At 35.5% G+C, this 11,419-nt stretch overlaps 1 long non-coding RNA gene across 1 annotated transcript in view; it reads right to left on the bottom strand.

The window, feature by feature from the left end:
* Nucleotides 1-638: 638 nt before the first annotated feature.
* Nucleotides 639-11,419, bottom strand: part of LOC148130963 (uncharacterized) — a 268,594-nt gene continuing 257,813 nt past the window's right edge. Inside the window, exons 6-7 of the long non-coding RNA XR_015749516.1 lie at nt 1,320-1,504; nt 639-717 (exon numbers count right to left, since the gene is read on the bottom strand). This is a non-coding gene — a long non-coding RNA (uncharacterized LOC148130963). The remainder of the gene's footprint in view (nt 718-1,319; nt 1,505-11,419) is intronic.

Below are 11,419 nucleotides of genomic sequence, written 5' to 3'. Positions count from 1 at the left end.
TGATCTTTTTAAAACCTCAAGTTCCATTTATGAAGGAATTTGTGGACTTTGGTAAGTCATCTAAAAAAAAACCTAAAGAAAGTTCTTTTTTATCATAAGCTAAATTCAGTACATAAAACTATTCCAAGCATAAAGACCTTATATGGCTGTCATAAAATTGTTAAAGATGAGGAATCTATCAAAAAAACAAAGAGAGAGAAAATAACAGAATTTTAATTCAGCACCACAAATATAGTTAAATACATGGAGACTCAAAACTAGATTTTTAGAACTAAAGGACTTTCTTAAACTTGGTCACCTTCCAATTCTTCAAAACATCCTCAACCAATCATTCTGGTTTCTCCCATATTCAGAAATTCCCTTCCCTTCCCACCTTTTTCTATCTCACCTATGCTCTTTTTGTTGCGAAAAGACATACAGTAAAAGTTGGAGTAATGTAAATTTTGAAGGACAATGCATTGATGAAGAAGTGCAAATTTAGGTCAGAAGATTAAGGACTTCCTTTCATCCTTTTTTGATTCCTATCAGGTGACATTTTACCAAGGAGTTTCAACATTCTACATGTTTGCACCACTTTTAGGCTGTTCTTGTATTCATCTAAGTGCAACACAGAAATGCATGCGCACTATGCAATTTACCTGTGATTCTCCTTCACCACCTTCAGGAGATAAACTGGGAATCTTTTCATACTGAAGCCTCTGCAAAGTCTCTTCAGCTCTTAAGGGAAGGAGTAAGAAAGTATAAATTACATGTTTTCCCTGCTGGCAACTTCCAATCTTATGTTGGTTATTACTTAGGCAAACATAAACCTGCAGCCAATCAAAATAATATCCTTGGCAAGAAACCTGGGCAAAGTTTAATAGCTCTGGTTCTCTAACATTAAAAAGATAAAAAAGAAATAATTCTGGCAGGGAAGAGCAGGGTATATTTAAAATTCTGATTGTTTTCCCAGGAGGTTGACGTTGTAATTACTGAAGTCTAACCTAAAACATGTTGCTCTTTTCCCACATGTTAATATATAAATAGAGATCTATGTTCTCAAAGACAGCCAGATGGTGTAGTGGTTAAAGGCACCAGCCCATACACTGAAAGATTAGGATTCTAGTCTTGACTTGGGGACAAAGCTAGCTGGGGACTTTAGCCCTCCCTCTCTTTCATTTTCAGCCCCAGGGAGAGAAAAGCGAGACCAACCACTCCAAAAAAAAAGTTGCCCAGAAAACTGCATGGACTTGAGCGGGTGATCATAAGGAGTTAAAAGTGACTTAATAGCACAAGACACAAAAAATATATAAAAAAGAAATAAACAGATGTGCCAATACTTTTATGTCTCCAGCTGGACGTCTCTGTGTTCCTGTTGGATGTTTTCAGGGCCACTGAGCAGAAGGGAGAAGGGTTGTATTCATTTTGTTCTATGTCCAGTTCTGTTCACCCAGTGGCTTCAAGATCTCCTTCCCATTCCTTTTTGCTTGGCTCCCTTTCAAGAACGTCCATCTTCCTGCAAAAGCTTTGAAAAGGAAATCTTTCTCAGCTTTCAAGACATTCAAAGTTTCAAGAACTCCACCCCCTCCCAGAAGAATGAAATATTTTAGGAAATATTTAAAAAGGCAGAATATTATATTTCCCTGAAGGAGAAATAGAGAAATAATGCTCTTGGAGACAGAAAGCAGCTCCCAAGACTTTCTTAATAGCCCCATCAGATATTTTGTGCCCATTGAGAAAGATTGGACCAACCTATCTACAAAACAAAAGACTTTCAGCTCCAGAATGATGGGATTAAGACATGACCCCTCAGGACATAATAGAATAAACCCTCTACCATCTAGCAGCAGAGCTCACCACATTGCACAATCTGCTGGGAACATTGCATCACCCTCCAGGCTTCAACCAAACTTAGCTCAGACAAGTTACAGAGCCAGCTATGACCTCTGCAACAGCCAATAGAATACATGTTCTTGCACAGGAACAGGAAGTACAAGTGCAAAGCCTAAGAAAAGATATAAAAGTCCCTCAACCTCCACTCCATGTAGTCAGCTACCCAGAACCCATGTGGTTCTACTTCATCATTAAACCATCTTTAAAATCAGCCTCCATGTTTCCAGTGTCTTTCTCCTGACTTGGAATTGAACCAGATGGATATTTCTTCCAACACTGGAGTGGAGGCACACCTACCTACAAAATGGTTACTGAGATGGGGAGGACGTGACATTGATTTACCAGCTGCTATGTATTATTGTTGCTTATCTAGGGAGGTAGGCAAATACACAAAGCATAGGGACGTTGCTGCCCATCACTTCTATTTTTCTTAGAAAAGCTTATGTAGCCTTCTTAGTAGCATGCCGGTTTTCACTTTATCTTAATTTATTAAAGCCTCTTCATTCTTTCCTTCCTTCCTTCCTTCCTTCCTTCCTTCCTTCCTTCCTTCCTTCCTTCCTTCCTTCCTTCCTTCCTTCCTTCCTTCCTTCCTTCCTTCCTTCCTTCCTTCCTTCCTTTTTAAATATAAAATTCCAGAGAGGCAGATTTTCATTGGACTGCCCAATCGAAGGTGTTTTCTTTTGCTCTGTCATTAGTTGTGCAGGTATAGCTGGGTGTTTAATTCAGGAATAAGTACAAGAGTTTGTTCATATTCTACTACAGTACTTTATGCACATATGTATCTATTTGAAAGGTATAGGCTAATTACAACAATTACAACCATTATGGGAAGGGCAAAGACTAGAAATGGGCATCTATCAAGGCTCCAAGCTTACACACAGCTAAATAATAATGGCCCCTGGATTTAATGACATTGCCTCACTATTTTGTTATAAAAATACAACGATGCAATACTGGTTAATAATATTTTCTTATTTGTTGTATTCTTTTTTTTTTTTAAATAAAGTTTTATTTGGGTTTTCACACATACAAAATACAAGTAAAACATATTTTTTGAAAATAGCATGGTCCCGGGTTGAACTTCTTTATACAGACACAAAATTCAATTTCACGCTCCTTTTTGTGTTCTATTCCATATCTTATATTATTCTACATTTTCTGTATAGTTTTTCCCCTCTTTTAATTTTCTCAATTTTATTTTGATTATCTCATTTCAATTCAAATCATTATATTTATACTTTTGTCTGTTCTGTTTCAATTTCATGTTATCTTTTCTCATTAAACAAATTTTCTCCTCTAGTTACTAATTGGAGTATGACACCTTTATATCTTTTAATTACATCCATTCAACTCTTATTTAAACTTCAATATATACCTTAAGGTTATGACCTTCAATATAATACGAAATGAAAAAACTGAAATACGAAGCCAAAAGAACCTCTCCCTTTTTGTGCATCTTCTTTGTACTTTTAAAGTTCCATTTTCAGTTCTTCTAAAAGTGGAGCCATTTTAAACAGTTTTAAACAACCACCCAATTGATTTTAGTCATTCAAATACAATAACCAAAAATCCAGAAATCATTTAATAATCCAAATAGTCCCAAGTTATTTCTTCTTATTTCTTTTTCCACTTTCTCTTCCTGGGGTTTTTGTTGCGATATTTCAGTTAAAATGTATCTTTTGGAAGTCTTGTTGAGATTTTGCTGTAAGTTCTTTTTAATTCCAGGCAGTCTCCTCCCTCCCAGATCCTGCCCTTTTATTCTTTTTCTCTCCTTTCCTGTTTTCAAAAGCTTTTGATTATCCAGAAATCTTTATTATCCCTTTGACTTTTTATTTTCAGCATTAAATGCCTATTAATGTCAAAGTGGATTTTTTTTCCAATTTCTTGCTTAAGTCTCTTAGCTGTCAGTATAGGAAAAGGGGAAAAAAACCCAAATCTTTTCCTTTTCTCTCTCCTTCGCAGCTTAAAAATCTTCTTAGGGAACAATGTTATTGTTTTTTTTTAATAGTTTCAATTCCAGAGCACCTTATTTGTTGCTTTTGCTGTTTGACCCGGTCAACCAAAACTTTCTCTTCTTATCTTCCTCCTGCACATTCTTTTCCAGTCGAGTTCTTCTTTTTGGTGGCCACCACAAAGTTCTTCTTTCTGACCACCGCTACAACTGTCTTTGGGGAAGGGAGTAATGGCCAGCTGAGGAGGAGAGATGCAGCTCTCCTCAACCCTGCAGGCAGTCTCCCCCCTCTTCACCACCTCTACAGGGTGTCTTAGCCCCGAAACCAGCTGGCTCGGGGCGCTCCAGCGGCGAGCACGGATTGAAGCCTCGCAGAGATGAGGTTTCGGTCTGTCGCCAAAGAGGCTCAAACCAGAAGTCCCTTATTTGTTGTATTCTTGATGGTCTCTGATCATCATCAGTGAGAGAAAGTTATGATGTTACTTAGCCTGGTAATAGAATGCCTACAAGCCAACAACCAAGCTCAGAGAGAACCAAGAGCCCAACATTTCAACCCTCAGATACATAGATTCTCTTCTACTGGAACATTCTTGCTTTTGCAGATACTAATGCAATTTAAGATAAAACCAATAAAAAGGATATTAGTCTTCGATCCCACCCCTTGAACCTCATGCTTCTATCATCTTCCATTCCCTAGATCATCTGAGTCACCTGTATAATCCTGGACTTTGGCACAGATGTCCTTCCCATAGTTGCACCAATGAAAGGGGGGGAAGAGTTACTTCTGAAACACCTATAAGGTCTCTTCCAACCCTAGCCCTAGCCCTAGCCTAACTCTGTATTCTGATGTCTCTCCTTTCTGCTATTGTTGCCTGTTCATCTGCCCTATCTAAAATGGAACCAAGAGCAAGATAAAAACCAGGTGTGGGTTTGGTTCTGAGGGACAGGTCTGATAGAATGGTCAATACTTTATGGAGAAAACCAGAAGTAGTCCTGAAGGTACCTTGTCCAAGATCCTCACAACATAAATTTTAAATAAAATTAATGGGTTGTCTTTCAGCTAATATGCATATGTATAAACATTATGCAGACATATTTTTTCAGGTGTCAAAATGGACAGCTTTATGGTTTCATGAAACAAGAAGGTTGCATCATTTTTTCAATGATGAATGAATATTATTTTTACCATTTTTAAATCTAGAATAAGGCATATGAATTTTTAAAAAGAATCTAGATTAAAGGAAAAAATGGTGTTTTTTTAAATTTAGATTAAGGAATGTTAACACCAACTAACCTGACCGTAAGTTACAGTGCCAATGTGTAATTTTTGAAACTGATGGTCACATGACCTTCCAGAAATGTAGTCTAAAAGTTCTAATGGCTTTAAATAACTTAATTCTGAAAAGTAGAACAAAGGTATTTTTATATATTCAGTTGTTTAACATTACTGGAGGTTTTACCTAACATTTACTAACATTCAGAAGAATTTTCAATATTACAGGAAAGAATAGAGAAATGAAAGACCTGTGAAAACAAATGGCTGATAGCCATTTTCCTTAGGCACAAATAATTAGATACAAAATGTCTCTTTGTATAATTAAATATATTTGTTAATCCACAATAGAAGGGATAACATCAGCAAAATAAAAATAATGAAAACAATTTTAAATGTAATACAGTGGGTTGACTTTTTAAAACAGCATATTCTAATGAAATGGACACCCGTACAACTTAATGAAAAAAAAAAAAAAGACTGACCATTCAACCCACTACTGCAGAACTTAACACATACTGTGGAAAAGATAACACAGCACACTTCAAAAACATCTCAGAAACCACCTACAGACTATGACAATCACATGGCATCACTAGCACACAAACCAACTAAAGCTTTCTAAAGCATGTTAAGTAAATTAAAAAAAAAAAACAGTATCCAAGAAGAAAAAACAGAAGTTATCTGCAATATACAATGGAAGGAATGTAACAGTCACTGTGTAGGAGAGACCGGAAGAAGACTAGCAGAGCACATCATGAACACCAACTAGCCAGAAAGCACAGTGAAAATTGCATAGTTGTGAGATTTCATAATTCCATAATCTTACTATACATGGACAGACTCTTCCACATAGTTTCAGCTTGAAAACTGTGCACATCCTACACCAAGGTAAATAAATAAAAACTAGGACATTCCTGGAAGCTCAGCATTCAGACAAATCATCCATCAGTAGACACATAGGAATAAACCATATTTACACACCATTCAAGGACAATTAAAGTGCCGAAAAGGAAACATAATGATTAGAACACACCCTCTCCAGAAACCAACACCCATATAAGCAGAGATTAACAAGAGACAAACAATAACTGATAACAATACCCTAATTAAGAAACTACCAAGGAGAAAACTACACCAATACTGGCAGGATAAACTCACCATCATTGATGATGCATAGTAGACTAATGGAACATCAGAACATGAACAGTCAAAATCAGAGCACACCAACAATTCCACAATACTGAACTATTGGATTAACTAAACAATTGAACTTAAATATTGCTTGAGTGATTTTTTTTTAAAATCTGCACCCTTTTTTTCATAGCTGTATTGTCCCAGAGCAGGAAAAAAATTCCAAGGGACCAATCCAAAAGAAAAGTGATCATTCTTGAGAATGGCAACTTTTTCCATTGATTTCAGTGGAGTTGATGTTGTCTTGGTCCTTGGAAAAGAAGAATTAAATTTATTCTTTCTAAAGAGAATGTTCCTGCTAATAACAAGATGCTCACCATGGGCCAGAGATTAAACATAGCATGTAGAGAAACAGATTAGGTTATCTGGAAGAACTTCGGTGGTGCAGAGGTTAGAGTGCAGTACTGCAAACTACTTCTGCTGCAGCCAGTTGCCTGCAATTTGACAGATCGAATCTCACCAGGCTCAAGGCTGACTCAGCCTTCCATCCTTCCGAGGTGGGTAAAATGAGGATCCAGATTGTTGGGGGCAATATGCTGACTAAACCTGTAAAGCACTATAAAGCAGTATATAAGTCTAAGTGCTATTGCTATCGCTATTCTGAATTTGAGATTCAGAATTCTGTTTGGGCAGTAGCCTTTCATGTCCATATTATTTGTATAGCATGTCCCGTAAGCATGTCTTACAGTTTACAACTGACAGTAGATGTCCTTGTAAGCAAAATTACAGGTTTTCACTAAAAAAAATATGATTTAACAGAGGCAGCTACAGGTGGCAGCTGTGCTGTCAGAAGCTGCCCCCATGTGGTAGAAACTAGTATTTATCGCAGTAAAATGACTTGCTTTTCAGTAGTATGCTTTATATGGAAGGGCACGCCAGTTTAAATCATTACTGTTTGCTCTGAAAACAGAATCACTTTCCTGTGGAAGTGGCTCTGGTTCAATGGCTAGGGATTGTATTATCTTAATATATAATGTAAACATTATATTGTATTTATTCATTAGTAGAATTTATTGCCGGACACAAGCTTAGCTACCTGCATCACAAGGATCCTCACATTATGTTCACTGCTTTAGATAGAGCCAAGTCAATTCTGACTTTTACATATTCATTTAAAAGGGGAAGTAGTCATTTGAAAGCTTTGTTTGTTTTAGTAGCCCAGAGGTCGAGAATTCAACTTGCCTCCAGAAATTGTAAATGCTCCAACACTGTAGGTTTTAAAGAAGAGATTGGACAATCATTTGTCTGAAATGATACAGGTTTCCTGACTAAGCAGGGGTTGGACTAGAAGACCTCCAAGGTCCCTTTCAACTCTGTTATTCTATTCTATTCTATTCTATTCTATTCTATTCTATTCTATTCTATTCTATTCTATTCTATTCTATTCTATTCTATTCTATTCTATTCTATTCTATTCTTTCATCTAGATCCCCAATACAGCTTCCTATTTTTTGGATAGGCTGCTCCAAGGAATATAACTGAAAATTCTTGCTCCACATTTAATTATTGAACCAAAAGTAGAACAAGGTATTTTACAAAGGTTAATTTCTCCAATTCTCACCTTTAATACCAGCCCAAATCCTGAATATAGGCCAAAATTGCATCACCAATATTCAACCGTTTTATTGCAAAATTTGTCTCGCATGAGCTTTGATGCTGAGTAGTTGAGCTTATCCACTTTTACAATGGTGCTTAATATAACTTGAAATCTGTTTTTGTACAACCCATATTATATCATTTTCATTCATTCATTTCTTCATTCATTCATTCTTTTAGGCAGAGCCATTTTCTTCACTTTAAAATGTTTGAAAGATTGAAAAATAGGTCTGAAAGAATTTGAAAGTTAAATTCCAGCTTTGTCCAAATACATTAGGATTCTTTTTGTTTTTGTAGGAATCCTTCCTGCCCCTCTTAATATTATAAAGCATAAGGTTTCTAGCTCATTCTGTTACCGTGATTTCTACTAAGAATTGATAAATGTATGATCTCTTGGAAAACAGATGAGATGGACCCTCAGTCTGTTAGAGTACTACCTTTTATTGGACTGTGAACAGTGTACCAGTTGAAAAACCATTTGGAACAGATTGAAAGAGGACAATTACTTTGCATCTTTATTGATTAGGTACAAATGGCTGGCTATTCAGTGTCAAATAATCCTAATTGGCTTTTTCCCCAGCTGAAATTGTTCTTGATCTAAAGCTGAAAATAAAGTTGCCCCAATTATAGTTTGTCAAAACCTATTTTCATTCACTATAATTTTTCTATAATTTCAGAATGATGATACAATCTAATAAAGCATTACAGACCTCAGTAATTATAGGTATTTAAAAACAAACAAACAAAGCAAACAGATATTTTCTTTTTGGGCCCTATTGAGGGTTTGGAATCCCAATCTTTATTTTATTGCAAGAAGCTTTGTGAAGATATATTTCCGTCTGTCCCAAAAGAGTAATCTGGCCAATATAAGGAACATAATAAGGTATCATATTCATAAACAGTTTCTACATAGATGAAAATCAGCCTCTGCATTTAGATAAGGTGGTGATGGAGCTGTGGTGGCGCAGTGGTTAGAATACAGTATTACAGGCAAACACTGCCCACCGTCTGGAGTTTGATCCTGATGGGCTCAAGGTAAAACTTGCCTTTCTGAAGTCAGTAAAATGAGGACCCAGATTGTTGTGAGCAATATTGCTGACTCTGGAAACTTCTTAGAGAACTCTGTACATCACTATGAAGTGGTGTATGAGTTGCCATGGTGAATAGGTGGCAATACAAATATAATAAATAAATGAATAAATAAATAAAAGTCTAAATAGTATTGCTATATGTCTACATGAATACTTTCAAATATTTTTCTTTAGCTGAAGTTCTGCTTCTGTTGAACAGCTTCTATTTTTTATGTGACTTCATTAAACACAATTTAAACAATTTCTTGTGATAAAACTATAGGGCAGCTATTTAAAAACAGATATTTTAATAGTTTCCCTTTGGTCAGTTTCTTCAGCAATCAAGTGCCAAGGAGCCTTCGTTTCAATTTCAAATCTCTCTAATATGATTGATTAAGATGACAAAATAAGTGCATTTAGAGGTTCTAAAAATGCAGGACTAACATTTGGAAAGGCTGTTGGGCACAGATTAATCAAAAGGAAGCAAGACCAAATTATAGATAAAATGAACAAGAACTAAAACATTTTCTGAATTGCTAAATGGAGAATGTAGAGTCACATGAAGAGTGATATTTTTTTCCAGAATAGTTCAAATTGAAATCAACAGCAGCTCTTATTTCCAAAGCTAAATACCATCTGTGCATATAAAATAGTTCATAGATTAGTTGAAATATTCCTATTCTGGCAATCTTGAGAAAATATTCACTTTCTCCTAATTTTTTTTTCATTGAATTGGAAGATCACCCAGGAAAATATGCATATTCATATTCAGTCTTTCAGGCAAACACTGTAAGAGTTGATACAATAATGCAATATAAGATAAAACCTCAAACAGATTCATATTGGGCCTAAGCAAATTCAAGGTTGTCTTGTTTTGCACAATTTTTATATTATATTTTAATATAGATGTTTTCCCTTTTATTATCAAGTTATAAATTTGGATATATTGTTTCATTTTAACTCAGATTTCAATGCAGCAATATGTATGTACTTAGATTAAAATTATGAATATTTTATTCTTTAAAATCTTAAAGTATTAGAAATAAAAAGAGAAAAATAAAATATATCTAAAAAAGTATATAAATTTAATAATATAAAATGAAATAAGCCTATCAGTATTAACCAAAGTTTACGATATCAGTATCACAGGTACTGATGTGTACTTGTGTACTTTTGCAATATTATCTATCTACCTATCTATTAATATAAGTTATCCTACTTCCAAGGACCAGGGCAGTTCATGATACAAAACCATTTTGAAAATCTTATACAAACTTTGAAAGATTTTAAGTTGGACCATTTTTCTTTCCAGAATCTTGTTTTCAGAAATATATGACTTTTGAATAGGCAGGTTTCTATTTGAACATTCTAGTAAACATCTACTAATCAACTAATGCTACCTTAACTTCACATTCTAAAGTAAATGGTGATGACTTTTGTGGCATATGATTCAATATATTGATGATTACAAGTGGAGATAACTGATTCCCCTATTCTACAGCTTTAGGGTTAGTCATCATTGAGGCATTAAATCTGTATTTGGGCTATATAATTTCAGAATCATATGCACAGAAGTCATCTTTATTTGCAGCTTTAGTTTATTGTCATTGCACCTCATACAATGAAATCAAACACCATCTTCAGTGCACATCATGACCATGAGCATGAAAATAAACACAAACATGCATCTTTCACCCTTCATGCATTGAACCAGAAACCCTGACACCACACCAACACTGCACTATACAACAGAATTCAAAAGAGCTACTGTCCTGGGATAGAAGCTGTTTTTCAGCCTATTTGTCCTTGTTTTTATTTTTCTGTACCGTCTGCCAAACGGTAATAGTTCAAAAAAAGGATTCCCAGGATGAGATGGATCTTTGAGAATGTTTTGAACTTTCTTAGGGCAGCGGGAGCTATAAAGCTCTTCTAAAGAGGGCAGAGGGCAACCGATGATCTTCTGGGCAATGACATTAACCCTCTGGAGTGCTTTCCTATCTGCCACTGTGCAATTGGCAAACCATACAGAGGTGCAGTATGTTAAAATGCTCTCTATGATGTAGCGGTAGAAGGTCACCAGCAATTTCTCATTCAGTTGTTGTTTTCTGAGAAGCCTCAGGTAGTATAATCTCTGCTGGGACCAGGGCTGCAATGTGGGCACCCCAGGTTAAAGAGACAGGTTTTCTTTGACAGTGAAGCTATTCTTAGCAGACACTAAAATTCACTAATTATGGAAATAGATCATGTACAGATAAATATATATTGTTTTATACTTTTCAGGAACATCCAACCAACACATTCAAGTCTTTGTAACAAGTTTTTACATCCTTGTGTTTCACTACCTACAATGAATCTACCACCAGTTAGCTCTAAAACAAAGCAGAATTTAGAATTCCCTGCAAATGGATTCGCTACAGCTTGTTGTAACTTTCCTCACAAGTATGTCCCAACAAATGCAACTTT

The sequence above is a fragment of the Notechis scutatus genome, chromosome 4 (assembly GCF_049901735.1).
Source record: "Notechis scutatus isolate UNSWTSFEM ecotype Mainland chromosome 4, rNotScu1.2, whole genome shotgun sequence".
Lineage (NCBI taxonomy): Eukaryota > Metazoa > Chordata > Lepidosauria > Squamata > Elapidae > Notechis > Notechis scutatus.
Note: the sequence above shows the minus strand (reverse complement) of the source record. Positions and strands in the feature narration are given on the sequence as shown.